Below are 16,318 nucleotides of genomic sequence, written 5' to 3'. Positions count from 1 at the left end.
CTTTTAACCTGGGGTCAATAACCCTTTCTGCTCCTTCAGTCCTCTCACTAAGTTCTCCATTGGGAAACCCCTGATCATATCAGTGGTTAATTGTGAACATTGTCCTCTGAGTGTTTTAGTCTTTGGCTGACCTCTAAGGAGACAGCTATATCATGTTCCTCACATTATGCACTTCCAGCCATCCACAACAGTGTTTAGATTAGGTGGCTGTACATGGGGTGAATACCCAGGTGGAAAGGTCTCCTGATGGCCCCTCCTTCAGTTTCTGTTCCATGTTTTGTTTCCCTATTTGCTCCCTTGAGCATTTTTGTTTCTCATTCTAAGTAGAACTGAGGCATCCCCTCTTGGTCTTCCTTCTTCATGAGCTTCATGTGGTCTGTGGGTTGAGTCTTCGCTAATCCAAGCTTTTGGGCTAACATCCATGGAGATATGTTTGTGTAACTATCTTCTTTTGGGGTTTTTGGAAGATTACTTTCTTGCTTTTTCTAGGTTGTAGTTTCCCTCCTTGTGTTGGAGTTTTCCACCAATTATTCTTTGAAGTGCTGGATTTGTGTTGAGATACTGTGTAAATTTGGATTTGTCATGGAATATTTTGGTTTCTCCATCAATAATGATTGAGAGTTTTGCTGGGTATAGTAGTCTGGGCTGGCATTTGTGTTCTCTTAGGGTCTGTATGATATTGGTCCAGGATCTTCTGGCTTTTATGGTTTCTGGTGAGAAGTCTGGTGTAATTCTTATAGGTCTGCCTTTATATGTTACTTTGCCTTTTTCCCTTACTGCTTTTAGTATTTTTTCTTTGTTTTGTACATTTGATGTTTTGACTAGTATATGGTGGGAAGTATTTTTTTTTCTGGTCTAAACTATTTGGAGTTCTGTAAGCTTCTTGTATATTTATGGACATCTCTTTCTTTAGGTTAGGGAAGTTTTCCTCTATAATTTTGTTGAGGATATTTACTGGTCCTTTTAGTTGGGAGTCTTCCCCCTCATGTATACCTATTATCCTTAGGTTTGGCCTTCTCATTGTGTCTTGGATTTCTTGTATATTTTGGGTTAGTAGCTTTTTGTATTTTGCATTTTCTTTGACAGTTGTGTCAATGTTTTCCATGGTATCTTCTGCACATGGGATTCTCTCTTCCATCTCTTGTATTCTGTTGGTGATACTTGTGTCTATGACTCCTGATCTTTTTTTTAGGTTTTCTATCTCCAGGGTATTGTCCCTTTGTGATTTCTTTATTGTTTCTACTTCCATTTTTAGATCCTGCATGGTTCTGTTTAATTCCTTTTCTCGTTTGGTTGCATTTTCTTGAAATTCCTTAAGGGATTTTTGTGTTTCCTCTTTAAGGGTTTCTATCTGTCTATCAGTGCTCTCCTTAAGTTCTTTGAGAGTGTTATTTATGTCTTTCTTAAAGTCCTCTATCATCATCATGAGAAGTGATTTTAATTCTGATTCCTGCTTTTCTGGTGTGATGGGGTGTTCAGGGCTTGCTCTGATGGGGGAGCTGGGTTCTGATGATGCCATGTAACTTTGGTTTCTGTTGCTTACATTCTTGCTCTTGCCTTTTGCCATCTGGTTAACTCTAGTGCTGCCTGTACTTGCTGTCTCTGACTGAAGCCTGTCTTTCCTGTTATCTAGCTTGTGTCTGATCTCCTAGGGGTCCAGATGTCTCTGTGATCTTTTCCAGCTGCACTGATTACAGTGGTACCTCTAGGATGCCTCAGGATATGGTGCCTCCAAGGTAGTAGTCCAGCTAGGTGTCTGCTGTTCTGGGTGCAGTGTCTCCTCTAGAATATCTCAGGATATGTTGTCTGAAGCTCTGAGTTCATTTGTTCCTCTGTGGATCTGGATTGAGTGGACCTTCCAGTATGTCTCAGGTGGAATCCGGGGTCCACACAACAGCAGACCTGGCAGAGGTCTGATCTAGGCCTCAGAACTGAGAACTAGTTTCTAAGACACTGTCCAAGTTAGAGCGCCTGGGATCCCTGCTTCCTCTGGGTTCTTGGAGGTTGGGGACAGAGCTGCCACCCAAGATCTGCTCAGTGCTCTGGCCCAGACCGTATCAAACTCTTTAGATGTTTCCAAATCATTATATAAAATGGTGCAGTGTTTACATATATTATAGCTATATTCTCCTGTTTGTTTTAAATCATTTCTGGGTTATTTATCATACCCAGTAGAATATACATGGCATGAAAATGGCTGTTATGGTTCAGTCGGATCCCGGCAGCAGCTGCGGCGGCTCAGGTCTTCAGTAGCTCTTTCTGTCTCCCTTTCGTTTCCGGAAACATGGCCTCTGGTGTGGCTGTCTCTGATGGTGTCATCAAGGTGTTCAATGACATGAAAGTTCGCAAATCTTCAATGCCAGAAGAAGTGAATAAATGCAAGAAGGCAGTGCTCTTTTGCCTGAGTGAGGACAAGAAGAACATCATCCTGGTGGAGGGCAAGGAGATGTGGGGCAGACCGTGGATGACCCCTCCACCACGTTTGTCAGGATGCTGCCAGATAAGGACTGCCGCTACGCTCTCTATGATGCAACCTATGAGACCAAGGAGAGCAAGAAGGAGGACCTGGTGTTCATCTCCTGGGCCCCTGAGAATGCAGCCTTTAAGAGCAAAATGATGTATGCCAGCTCCAAGGATGCCATCAAGAAGAAGCTGACAGGAATCAAGCATGAATTACAAGATAACTGCTACGAGGAGGTCAAGGACAGCTGCACCCTGGCAGAGAAACTAGGTGGCAGCGCTGTCATTTCCCTGGAGGGCAAGCCTTTGTGAGCCACCTCCAGCCCCCTGCCTGGAGCATCTAGCAGCCCCAGACCTGCTCTTGGGTGTTGCAGGCTGCCCCTTTCCTGCCAGACCGGATGGGGTGGGGGGATCCCAGCAGGGGGAGGGCTATCCCTTCACCCCAGTTGCCAAACATCCCTCCCATCCCCTGGACGTCCTTCTCCTTCCATCCCTGATGGTTCTGGCTTTCCCAAACTGCTTTTGATGTTCTGATTCCTCTTGGGTTGAAGCACCCAGTTTGGGGGGAGCCTGTTTTTTTTCCTTAACGACACCCCTACTCCTCATCCCTCCCCATCCCATGCTGCCAACTTCTAACCACAATAGTGACTCTGTGCTTGTCTGTTTAGTTCTGTGTGTAAATGAAGTGTGGACATGACCCTCCCTGCACCAGCTGGGTGCCCTCCCCTTCCCTTTATCTTGGCCACTCATGGAAGCAGGACCAGTAAGGGACCTTCAATTTAAAAAAAACAAAAAACAAAAACAACAACAACAACAACAAAACAGTAAAAAGGCTAATTAACAAAAAAAAAAGAAAGAAAGAAAGAAAATGGCTGTTATATGATATTGTCTAGGGAGTAAAGACAAAGGAGAAAAATCAAACTGTACATGTTCAACACAGGTACTTTCCCCTAACCCTTTAAAATGTTATAGATAAAACCCAAAACCTCATGTAAGTACCTCACCATATATTACACATCCAGACATCGGGCACATTTAAATGTCTTTAATCTGTAATTGATTGAATCTGTGGATCTGGATTTGGCAGAGATAGGACACTAACTGTACTGCTGTCAAATCTTGACATTGTCTTTTGTGTTCCCATAATAATAAAGGTGTTTATTATTTGCACTTCTTTCTTGTTCATTTTTACAACAAAATTGAATCTCAGTTTTGAATCATATTATATGTTTCCAGTGCTGAGAAGGGGAAGAAGATACAGGCTTCCCTCTCTAAGTAAGAAACTATCTGCACTTGACTTTGGTTTCAAAGAAAAACCAGTTTTCTCCAATGGATTCTCACTGGGTGTACAAACCACACATAAGGGCAGGCTCCATGCCCAGCAATAGATGACCAAGACAAAATAAACTCAATGATATTTTAATGCTATTTTGTAGAACCTTTGTGTCCTGTCCAGCAAGGCATTAAACAGGGGTCTCGGGAGGTCACCTGAAGGGGGTGGGGCAGGCAAAGACGCAAAGAATAGCGATCTGTCTATAGTTTGATCAAATCGCCATTTTTACTTTTTCACACAGGGGCTATATACACACAAAGGCAGGATGTGGGGGAAGGGGATGATACAGGAGCATAAGTGTTCAGGGGGAGTACAGATATCTTCCAGAACAGAGTATCATCTGGGTGAAGGCTCAGGGGACAGGACATTATGACTCTGCCTATGATTCATTTGTCCTAATCTAAGTTGGTACTATCTACCAAGGTCACCTATCTACAAGGTCTATGACTAGAGCCTGGCAACTGTCCACCAAAGCTACTTGTTTACAAAAGCTTCTAGCCATTTTGGTTTTTGTTTTGTTTTGTTTTTCCACAGAGACCCAACACTTTGTGCTAGCAGGCTGACTGACATTAGGCCTATGGCCGCTTTCAGGTCTTCAGTGTATAAACAAAGTTACTCCTGACATCTCCCGCCTTCTCCAAGTATAAAAGGACCATGGCCCTTTCAATCTTGCAAAGGCTTTTTGATTGATTTGTTGCTTAATCAGAATCAAGAAGATTTTGCTCCTAGTATCCTCCATGGGTGGGTATGCCCATGTTAATATTTTCTTGCAGAACATAATGAAATCTGTCATACTGCAGTAATACTGGTTTTCCTTAATTTTGAAGAATCCTTGCTAAATCTATTGCTGATGTTACGGAGATTCAGGAGCACTGCACTGTGGTCAATGCTATCTAGCCACTGACATTTTTGTTTGGTTTTGTTTTTTGGGGGGTTGTGGGTTTTTGTTTTAAAACAGGGTTTCTTTGTCTGTTGTGCGTCTCTCCCCATCTCACTCTGTAGACTAGCTTGACCTTGAACTCATAGAGTACTGAGATTTAACATATGTGCCACCATACCCAGCTAAGCCACTGACTTTTGATAGGTGTTGTGTGTTACAGTGATGATATCCCCTATTCCAACTGCTGTATATCAGAGGACTGCACGTTTACATGATGAAAGGATGGAGAAATTTCTCTTGTTGGTCCTTTTAGAAACATATATTAGTGGCTTACCCAGGAATGTTCCTGGATATGTGTCTGGGAAGGGATATGCTTGTTTATGCAGATGGTAGGAAAGACCTACTAATATTTGTACATTCTTATCATAATCCTAGGGTTCTATCCGCAGATACCTGATCCATTCTGGGCAGATGATATTTAGTGGGAAGAAGTCATCCCTCACAATGAAATAGCACACTTAGGGGAGTGAGGTAAGGTGTAACATCTCCGAAACTGAACCAGCCACAATGTTATATGGCAATACAAGGTCCGGGGCTCCTTTCCAAGGATCCTAACAGAAACTTTGAAAATTTCTAACTGACTGAAAGATTTCTTTGCCTGGTATCATAGTCTGTTTGGTTTTCTCCTACAAGGACCACAGGTTCCTCTCTCCCCTCCTTGAGTACTTCATGAGCCTCTTGCTCTTCTTCTGATCACAAGGGACCTCTCCAAAGGAGTCTGTGAAATTTATGTTTAAAGGACGGCCTATTGCTATGTGTTAAAAATCAGAGGTCTTATGGCCACCTACTTGCAACCTGAGGGTTTTTTTTTTTTTCATTATTGCAATGCATTTATATTAAAGAGCATTAATATATTTTTAAAAATCTGAGGGGATGGTTTGATATACCCAAACAAGATAGGCCCTGACAATGTAACAGGTAGTCATCAGGACGGGGACCATGTGAGCAAAATATATATATATATACTCTTATATCTTACTTCCCCATTATGTCTTTTACTTGCCTTTTTTCCATCATGAGGACATGCCTTGGCTAATGCATTGGTAGTTTCTGTTGTCTTAGAAGGTCATTAGCATTTTCTCGGTCTGCCTGTCTGCTTTAAGGAACATTCCTGACCCTACTATCTCTTCTGTATAGGGTTCATCTCTAGACTAGATTAACTTATCATGTTTTTTTTTTTTTTTTTTTTTTTTTTTTTTGAGTTCACAGACTTGGAAAAAATATATCACATCTATTCATCACCAAACCATTCTATGGTTCTAACTCGATATCAAATTGGAATTGGTCCAGTTGTGGTTCCAAACTATAGTTGGACTATGGATGCGTTAGTTATTGCATAACTCTATGTGTTGCTATTTATTTAAGCACAATAGATGTAGCTTGTCCTGAATTTGGATAACATGGCAGTTTTAAACTTAACCTGGAACCTTGATTCTATGAACCATAGCCAGATGAAATCACATACTCCTAATTGCTTTTTCACAGAGACCCAAAAGACATCACAAATTATTAAAATCATGAGTAGGAACACAGCTAAAGCCATGACACTTAATTCCTGGGAATGTAAGTATTTGAATGCCTATTCTTCGACTTACTGTTAATGAACTCCCCATTCCAAATCCAGCTTTTGATAGTAGTTGTCCAATTTCCCTTATTTATTGCTGTGCAATAAAAGACTGGATTTTATAAAACATTGTGTGTGTGTGTTGTTAAAAACTGAAGTCAAGTTTTTATGTGTGCTGAACAAGCACTATACCAACTCAGCTATTGCTCCAGCCACAAATTTAAAAAAATGTAATTATGTTACGAAAGAAATGTAAATGGGGCAAACCAAATAACAGGAGAGACAAAGCCCCAGTTGGACATTTTATGCCACCAAATGAAAACTCTAGTGCCAGGAATTACTTACATCTAATAGAGTTGTTGGCCAGTGGGCCACCATGGAAACCCCAAAACATCTCAGACTATTCCTAAGAGTATTGGTTGTCTTTAACAAATTGATGGTAAGGCTTTATTGCTGAAGATAACATTTACACATCTCATCAAATATAAAGAAGTTCAGCCGATTCCTAAATAAAAGTTTCTTCTCCACTGACTAGAGTTACTGGTGCTGGAAGATATTCTACACACTACCAGAGTAAAATGCTAATCATCAACGCAGCTACAAACCCCGAGACCTACAATGACGACTTGCTGGTGAGGTACATTGATACAAGCATGGCACAGACATTGTGGGCATCACCAACCATGATTAAATTTAAGTCCCTTTCCATGAGATAGAACAATGCCTGACATGGCAAGAGTAGCCAAGACCTAAAACTGGATAGACCATGGGCCTAGGGGGAAACTAAATATTGTTACTTACAAATATGAACATAGCAATGAAATGTCCCATAATGACATACTGGTATACCCATAGATCAATACCTCTATCAGCTATCACCAAAGAGGCTTCTTCTTGCAGATGGTAACTAACATAAAGACCCATAATTGGACAAGATGCAGAAGATTAGAGAGGTGGGTGCACTCAGTTCTAAATGGGATGTCTTCACCAAAGCCCATCAGATCTCTCCCCTCAGGGGTCAAGGACCTAACTAGAAAAGTAGAAGGATTGTAAGAGCCATGGTAGATGACTCCAAGGAAATAGTATCCTCCAGACACAGTATTACTAATGCACATATGAACTCACAGAGACTGTAGCAGCAGGTCCAAACCAGACAGGGTTCAAGCACTGAGAGCAGAAAGTGATCACTCCATCCACCTCTAACCAAGACGCTATGTGCAATTGACACCTGCTTGTCATGGAAAATTAAATCTTCTCAAGTGGAATCTTACTGAGTATATTAACCACTCTTCAGGGTAGGATCCATGCCCAAGTAGATGTCCCACATAAAACAAGATCTATGACATTCTTATGGACTTTTTATCACATATTACTTTATTTGGGCATTTTTTTTTTTGGTCTTTCTGGTCTTTTGCTTGTATAGTTTGGTTTCTGATTTTTTTTTGTTTTTGTTTTTTATGAAATTGTTTTTCTTCTGTGTGTGTTTTTTTTTTTTTTAAGAGATAAAGAAAAGGCATGGAATTGGGTAGGTAGGGAGATGAGGGGAAGTTTTGGAAGAAGAAAAAATATGTTTGATTGAAATATGTTGTATGAAAATAAAATTATTCAATAAAATGTTAATATGTGATATGTATATATTTTATAATAAATTGGAGAGATTATAAATAATATCAATATTTTAAATATCTATATTTATAGAATATGGCTAATGACAATGTAGTAACAAACTCTAAGAAAGAAGAAAGTCACTAGAAAATTTGCAGTTGATTATATGTATATACATATACATTTAAATTTTCTAGTATTTTATTATGAATGTTTTATAAATGGTTGAATAGTATAGACTGAACATTGGAAAGTCTCAAGTATGAAAAATAATTAAAGCAGTTAAATTTAAAGTCATCTGCATATTTTATTATGTTATTAATGCTTAGACTGGAAAACATTTGCTATGTGGCAATCTCAGTCACAATGAATCCTGGGTAGAAGGTATGGATTTCTATAGGAAATAGGAATAATTAAGTGTTATGTATAATGTAAACTCAAGGAAGTGGGCTTCAGAATGACTTCTACCAGAGTTGGAGATTATTAATACAGTTACTGTAAGTAGAGCCATGCATGTATCATCAGGTCTGGGAAAGCATCCAGATCCTTCATCTGTCTCCGATAGTAAATAATCCCAATTAATTAGAAAGGCGCTCATCTTCTTAATAAGTATGCATCTTTTAAACCCTAGAAGACTTAGAATTAAGTATAGATAAATGTTCAAGAATCAAAAACAATCTACTGATATTTGTGCCAAATAGGAAATGATACAATCTACTTGGGCACACACCTCTACTCCCGTTCTATCAGTTTCAGTTATATGATCTACTGCCTCTGCCTACCTGAGACTGTCTTAGTTAGGGTTTTCATTGCTGTGAAGAGACACCATGACCAAGGCAACTCTTATAAAGAACAACATTTAATTGGGACTGGCTTACAGGTTCAGAGGTTCAGTCCTTTATCATCACAGTGGGAAGTACGGCAGCAGTCAAGCAGGCATGGTGCTGAAGAAAGAGCTGAGAGTTCTACATATTGTTCCAAAGGCAACAAGAAGATTGCTACCCTCAGGCAGCTAGAAGGAGGCTCTCTTTTGTACTGAGTGGAGCCTGAACATAGGAGGAGGCCTCCAAAGCCCATCCCCAAAGTGATACACTTCCTCTAACAAGACCTAACAGTGTCACTTCCTATGGGCCAAGCATATTCAAACAACCATAGAGACTAAGTTCTTTAAAAAACAATAATGATATTTTCAACTCAGCATTCTTACTACAGAGCCTGGCCCTGAGTCAGTGATCTGTGAATAATAATGAATGGTTGGATGGGGTCTTTAAGGTTGTAGTGAGATTTGGTTCTCATCAGTCTCTCCTCAGGAGATCAGAGAACGTTTGTCTCTTCCCAGTACCACTGAGCGGCTCTCTAAACCTTCCTCCTGTAGCCATCTCAGCATGTCTTAGAGAGGTTTCCTCTGATTTTTTTTTAAATGTCTGATTTAGGTCATGCTTATAGATGGAATAGGTCAAATTGATGGTATACCCCAAAGACACACCCCCTCAACATTTTCTGTGAAAGGACATATTGTATAAAATGAGCCAGACAGCAACAGGACTTGAGTTGGAGATAGTTTTCCTTGCAGACTCTTGCTAAACACGTGTTATTAGCAGCCACATATAATAAGCCCATAGCAGTTTCTTTGTGCCAGGCTTTCTGGTATTTTAAAACTGTATCAGTTTCTATCCAACCGTTCACTTTGTTCACTTGTGCCTGTGTAGTGTGATGGTACATCTTCAATGCCAACTTGACTAAATATAGAATCACCTAGAAGATCAAAACACGCCTCTGTGCATACACATGAGGTGCCACAGAGGATTAATAAGGGACAAAATCCCAAATGTGGGTGGTGGTGTCCCATAGTCAGGGGATCAGAGTACAATAAAAGCAGGGAGAGAAAAGGACAAAGCTGGCATAGTTGGCCTTCTGCTCTCTCTGTTCTCTGGTCCTCTTTGACGTGAACAAAGTCTGCCATGCACTTCTGCTGCAACAATCTAAGCTGCTCCATCGCTGCCTCGATGAACTTGTCTTGGCAAATGTGAGGCAAAAGAAGTCATTTCTTGTTTAAATTGTGTTTTTTTTTTAAAGATTTATTTGTTTTATATTTATGAGTGCACTGTGGCTGTCTTCAGACACACCAGAAGAAGGCATCGGATCCCATGACAGATGGTTGTGAGCCACCATGTGGTTGCTGGGAATTGAACTCAGGACCTTTGGAAGAGCAGCCAGTGCTCTTAACCACTGAGCCATCTCTCTAGCCCTTAAACTGCTTTTGTGAAGGCTTTGGTCACAGTTGGCAAAGGCAGTTTATAATGACCTATCGTCTTCACACTTTGCTACAACCTGTCTTTCTCCCTCAAGGTTATATCTGTTTATTCTACAACAACATTGTTTTGGAAACAAAAAATATAGTTTTGATAGGTATCACCCCCATAGACTCATGTGTTTGAATGCCTGGCTCACGGGGAGTGGCACTATTAGAAGGTATGGCCTTGTTAAAGTAGGTGTAGCCTTGTAGGAACAAGTATGTCACTGTCAGCACAGGCTTTAAGGTCTCCTGTGCTAAAGTTCTACCCAGTATGGAACACAGTCTCCTTCTGCTGCCTTCAGATCAAGACATAGAACGCTCAGCTCCCTCTCCAGCACCATACCTTCCTGGATGCTGCCATGCTTCCCACCACGATGGCAATGGACTGAACCTCTGAACCTATAAGCCAGCTCCAATTAAATGTTGTCCTTTGTAAGAATTGCGTTGGTGTCTCTTCCCAGCAATGACATCTAAACTAAGACAAGAAGTGAGCACAGAATGTGGTGGTAGCCTGGCCAAATAGGAGATCATTTGTGTAAATCCTCAGGGCAGGGTATTTCAACTGCAGCTAAGACGGTATCATTAGGGCTAGATCTGTAATCATGGTCTTGGCTCACACTCTACTTGCAGCTACCTCAGGTTCTTGTGTTTTATTTTATGCTGTGTAGAAGTTTTATTTTATTTTTGCTTCTATGTAGTGTGTGTGTGTGTGTGTGTGTGTGTGTGTGAAAGAGAGACTGTGTGTATGTGAGTGAGTGTGTGTGTTTCCATGTGTACATGGGAGTGAAAGTATATGTGCACCATAGTGGATATGTTGAGGTCAGAGGACTGCTTTCAAGAGTCTATTCTCCCCTTCGGCCTTTTTGAAATAGGGCCTCTTTTCTGGTTTCTGTCACTCTCTTTACTCTAAGATGGCTGGCCTGTAAGCTTCTGTATGATGCTCCTGACTCTGCTTTCCATCTTGACATAGAACTGCTGGGATTCCAGATACATGTTACTGGATCCAGGTTTTTAACATGGGTTCCTGGGATCAAACTCTGGTCCTCAGTCTTATGTGTCAAGTTCTTTTACCTGCTGAGCCACCTAGCTAGCACTCTAGTTTAGATTTTTTTTTAAAAAGTGTTCTTAGTGGTAGTTCTTACTCCCCTCTTCCTCCTCCTCCCATCTCCTCTTTCCCCTCTTCCTTCTTTTCCTCCTCCTCCTCCTCCTTTTTCTCATACTCTTCTTCTTTGAGATGGGTTTCACTGTGGTCGCCACCCTAGCCTCAAGTCACGTTTTTTTCATGCCAGCCCCATGAGTAATCTGAGCGTGCATATGTGCTCCGCATTGTTTTACAGTGTTAGAGGTCTAAACCACGATTCTCCAAGTCTGTATTGTAAGCCTAAGGATTTAGCTTGTGCTTATATTAAAATGATGGATTTTGGCCATTTTTCTAAACTACTGGAACATTTTGGAATCATGATTCAGCACTCGGTATTTTAAATCCTGAGCCGCTGACATCTATACTTTTGGTAAACTTATGCTGCATCTTTATCCAAACATTGAAAAAACTGTCAATCAAGACAGGCTGAGTGGGAAGCCCATAGAAGGCTGCTAGGGCCTGATATTTTAGGTCGGTGAATTGCTGTAAATCTAACTGAGGGAAAAGAGCAGATTGTAATCTTTATCTGTGCTACCCTGTTGACGAGAGCTTGTGCTTTCTCAGTCACCCCACATGAAATAATATTCTCTTCCATGAAACAACTATCTTGACTTTCTAGGTTTTTCTAAAGCAAACCTTAGTCCATTCTTAAAATGCTCTATTCATTTTGTAGTTAGTTAGTTTTTGAGACAGGGTCTTACAACATAGCCTTGATTAGCTCAGGGTCTCACTACATAGACTTGCTGGCCTAGAGCTTGCAATACAGACCAGGATGGCCTCACACTGATAGTGATCTATCTCAGCCTGCTAGATTTTTCTCATTTTTTTGCAATACATAACATAATACTGATATCACACAATTATTTTATCAATCATCTGATGCAGGGTAACTCCCAAAACATACACGTGTGCATGTGGAAACCAGAAAGTGATGTCTATCTCATTTGCCCTCCACCTTGTTTTTTGGTACAGAATCATTCACTGAACCTGGAGCCCACCGATTGGCATGCTTGCTTGTTAGGCGCCATAAGAACCTCGCCCCAAGATGGCGATGGCCACCCGAGGGCCGAGTGATAAACAAGTCCTTATTAGGTGTGAAGGCTGTGCTTCAAGGTGGCCTGATCTTACGCAAGCGTCACGAGCCTATGGAGAGATGATATGTGGCATGAGTTCATGGGCTCCTGGCAGGGTTTATAAGCTGCGCCCGGGAATGGATCGCGGGCTCGCCATCTTGACTACCAACTGCTAAGCATCCTGAGTAAACTGCTGTGAGAAGGAACCGGTTGTTCTGAGTCTTATTTCCTGCTGGTCAGGGTTGGCGCTGCACACTTGCTGACCTGCAGGCCATACATATCTTCCTGTTTCTTACTTATTCCAACCTTGGACTTAAACAGGAATGTACCGTCATGCCTGGCTTTTTTTTTTAAATTTGGGGAAGGGGAGTCCCAACTCAGTTCCTCATGCTTGTGTGGCAAGCACACTACTAATGGAGCCATACCCCATCACGCCCCTGTACAAAACTTAGGAGCCTTAAAACACTGACAGCTTATTTATGACATTTTAGACAGTGGTCCTCTTAGAATCGCATGGGCTTCTGATTTCTTCTCCCAGAGTCCCTATCTCTGCCCAAAAGTTCCACCTTCTACTTCCTGCCCAGCTATTGGCTGTCAGATTTTTACTAAAGCCAATCAGGTACAACTGCCTTACGCAATTGAGAAAGAAACAAATATTTACAAACTATGAAATCAGTGATGGGCTATAGAAATAGCAATACCAAGACCTGGGTAATATTTAGCTCTCTGCTGATCCAGAATTAACAATTGAATATACAGAGGCATACCTTCACACAATTTAGCCCCAACACCCCAGAAAATTATTTATGTTCTCAAAGAAGTAACCTTATCCAGTTTTACTCCAGAGTCTTCCTTGCCATGGATATTGTGAAAACCACAAAAAAGTTACATAGCCCCAGAGTTCTCTTGGCACACCTGAGCATAACCAAACTCAGGAACAGGCTTGGCAACAGCTCAGATGAGAGGCTTCCTCCTATATGTAGTCTACAGGACACTGCCCCCCCCACCCCAGGAAACAAAAACCTAGTAACACAGTCAGTTTGCCTAAAACAACCTTTGATAACATATATAAATGATATAAAATTAATATAAAAGAAATACAAAACTTTACCAATCATAAGGAGACTGGCTCACACTTAAGTTGCAGTGAGGCCTTTTAACTAAAAAAAAAACAAAGATAAAGCAAGCCAGCCTGCAGCCTGGGAGAGAGCTTTCAAACCCTCAGCTAGGCTGACCCACACGTTGTCCCTCAACCACTGTGCATTGTTCGAGGCCTAGGAACCACCTAGACTGACTCACACGTTCTTCTATCTGTTTAATGTTTCACTTTCCTGAAGAACAGAATGTTATATGTCATAAATGCTTATGGAGTCTAAAGTGATTTGAGATTGATAATGCCTTTTCTCTTTGTCCTTGTAACACTTGTCCAGGGATGAAGTGATATGATCTGCATTTCTTTTAAAATCACAAGTGTGCCTCTTTTGTGGAATCTGTATAAATAAAGAAACATCCTGGTGGCTAGTCAGTCAGAGATGCAAGATTCTCCAGCCACAGTCTCTGACTCATCCCTCCCCTTCTGCCTGTTCCTCATCTCCTGAGCTGGGACCTGTGTGGCTGCCTGAGCTGGTCTCCTACAGGGGTTCACTTGAGTGTTTGGCTAACCTGGGACAAGTAAAATGGCTGAGTTTCTTCCTTTTTGCAGCTTCCTCTTTCAGGTAGCCATTCAGACTTCAGTCCATGTCCACAGAAGCAAGAAAGGCTCTTACATGCAGAGTGTATGCATCAGACTTCTTATATCACTCCTTGGTGTTCTATTGGTCAAAACCAATCACAGAGCCATGTTGAGAGTTGGTGGCAGAGAGAACAACTCAAGAGTGGATACTAGGGCGTGAGATCCATTTGGTGACATCAACAATGACAAGCATGTGGTGTGTAAAGACAAGAAAGCCTGTTGCATTGAGGAACTGAAAAAATCTCTTTGCTGCAGCTTGAAATGGGAGGAAGGTGGCTAAAGCCTGACACAGAAACACCTATTTAAACTGTTTAAAGAACCTGTTTAAGAAACAGTTTAACCACCTGTTTAAACTGCCAGAGAATTCAAACGCATCCAAGAGCAGGACAAAGAACAGTAGATATTGTGAGAAGTTGCTCTCATTGTTAACTATTGAATTAAAGATTAATATGTGTGTATACAGAACCGATCCATTAAAAATTCAGCTGCTCACCTCTAGTCGACATTCTTATTCTCTCAGTGGTCAGTAATAGTTATTGAGACCTGCATTGTGTTAGGACTTAGTAATCAAGCACAAATGAAGTATATACCTCCCCACCCCTCAGGCTACTTATGTGTCTGGGAAACAAAGGCAAATACACGAACATGAGAGATCAGAACTGGAGCAGGTAGGTAGCCTTTACACATCAGGGGCCATTCCTCAGAGGAGAAACAGTGGTGAAGGGGTGGGGAAAGCAACTGAGAATGTGAGACACAAATAGTTTCTAATTAGCAAAGGAAATACTCCCCACCTACAAGCTATAAACCCAGGCTGGTCACCTCGAGTTGGCAACTGCCCTGGTAACTCTATATCAGCATTTGGCAGAAAAAAAATCCTACCCTGGTTCTTAACCTCCACAAGCATTTGTTTTTATTCGCCTCATGAAATGGGAGTATTTCTGACCTTGAGATTCATGCAGTTTAGAGTTTGGTGAAGTCTTTTTGTTTGTTTGTTTGTTTTCTTTGTCATAAGAAGACAATTTATGTTTTAAGAAAAACAATTGTGTTTTATAACTGCAACACAAAATATTTGACAAGCAAATATCCAGTTATTTGATTCTGGGTGTTTGCATGTGGGAGAAACTGCAGTTGTAAGCATGCATAAAGCACACATCCCCTGAAGGATGAGGAAGTGAGGCCTGCAATTAGTCAGCACACTAACCACAGAAGCAGAGGCTGACAACAGATTTAATTTACAAAGTAAATATAATTTTTTCAGTTAGGCTCAGCCTGTTGTTTTCTTAAAGGAGATAACATTTTAGTTCTTGTTATGAGCAATTCAGTGTTTTTAAGAACATTGGGACCCAAACAGTAGCTTGAAAGTATATAAAAATGAATTCGTTTTATCTTCAAGTTACAAAAAAAAAAAAAAGCCCAGAATCAAAATGGGGCAAGGCTGATAGATGTTAAGTGTATACACCGCTCTCCTCTTCTGTAAGTTTTTTCATGTTTATCTCTACAGAAGAAGGTGGGGCTCCAGACAGCAGAAACTCAGGCAATGCTCCACAGCCAGAGATTAATAAAAGCATAACAGATTTACTAAATCAATTATTTCAAGGTTTGTTATCTTATCTACATGGATTAGTGTTGTGCCTGCTTGTGTGGATGTGAAGAGGCCAGAAGAGGGTGCTGGATCCCCTGGAACTGCAGTCAAGAATAATTGTTATGTAGGTACTGGGAATCTAACCTCTGGGGGGGGGGGGGGAGGGGGAGACAGCAAGTGCTAACCACTGAGCCACCTCTCCAGGCCCAAACCAATGTTTTATGTGGCAGAGGAGCCTTGAGATTGAAGACTGCAAAGACCCTAAAAAAGCCATTGCTGTTGTAGTCAGATTTGATGATGAATAAATAGCCATCCAGAAACGAGACTGGTGAAAGGTATGTGCTGATGCAATAGACTCCAGTGGGGAATCCCAACATGCTTCTTGCTTGGATTCTCCTGGGCATCTCTGGATAGCATTCTAACTCCTGGGGATGGGACAGGCCACTTTGGAAGCATCTTTTATTAGACAGAGTAGTTTTGAGAATTTTTTTATGATCAGCTATTATGCCTAAAAGTAGAGAAAGGCTATGGTAATGTTTTTTGACTGTAGGATTGCTTTGGGGTGGGGGAAGGGGTTTTGGTTCCAATAGCC

The 16,318-nt window shown here is 41.2% G+C and overlaps 1 pseudogene; it reads left to right on the top strand.

Moving 5' to 3' along the window:
- Positions 1-2,205: 2,205 nt before the first annotated feature.
- LOC143439979 (cofilin-1 pseudogene) lies at positions 2,206-2,929 on the top strand (annotated as a pseudogene).
- The last annotated feature ends 13,389 nt before the right edge of the window (positions 2,930-16,318 follow it).

Source organism: Arvicanthis niloticus, chromosome 28, assembly GCF_011762505.2.
Source record: "Arvicanthis niloticus isolate mArvNil1 chromosome 28, mArvNil1.pat.X, whole genome shotgun sequence".
In the NCBI taxonomy this organism is placed as follows: Eukaryota; Metazoa; Chordata; class Mammalia; order Rodentia; family Muridae; genus Arvicanthis; species Arvicanthis niloticus.
This window is presented reverse-complemented; position numbering and strand designations above follow the sequence as displayed.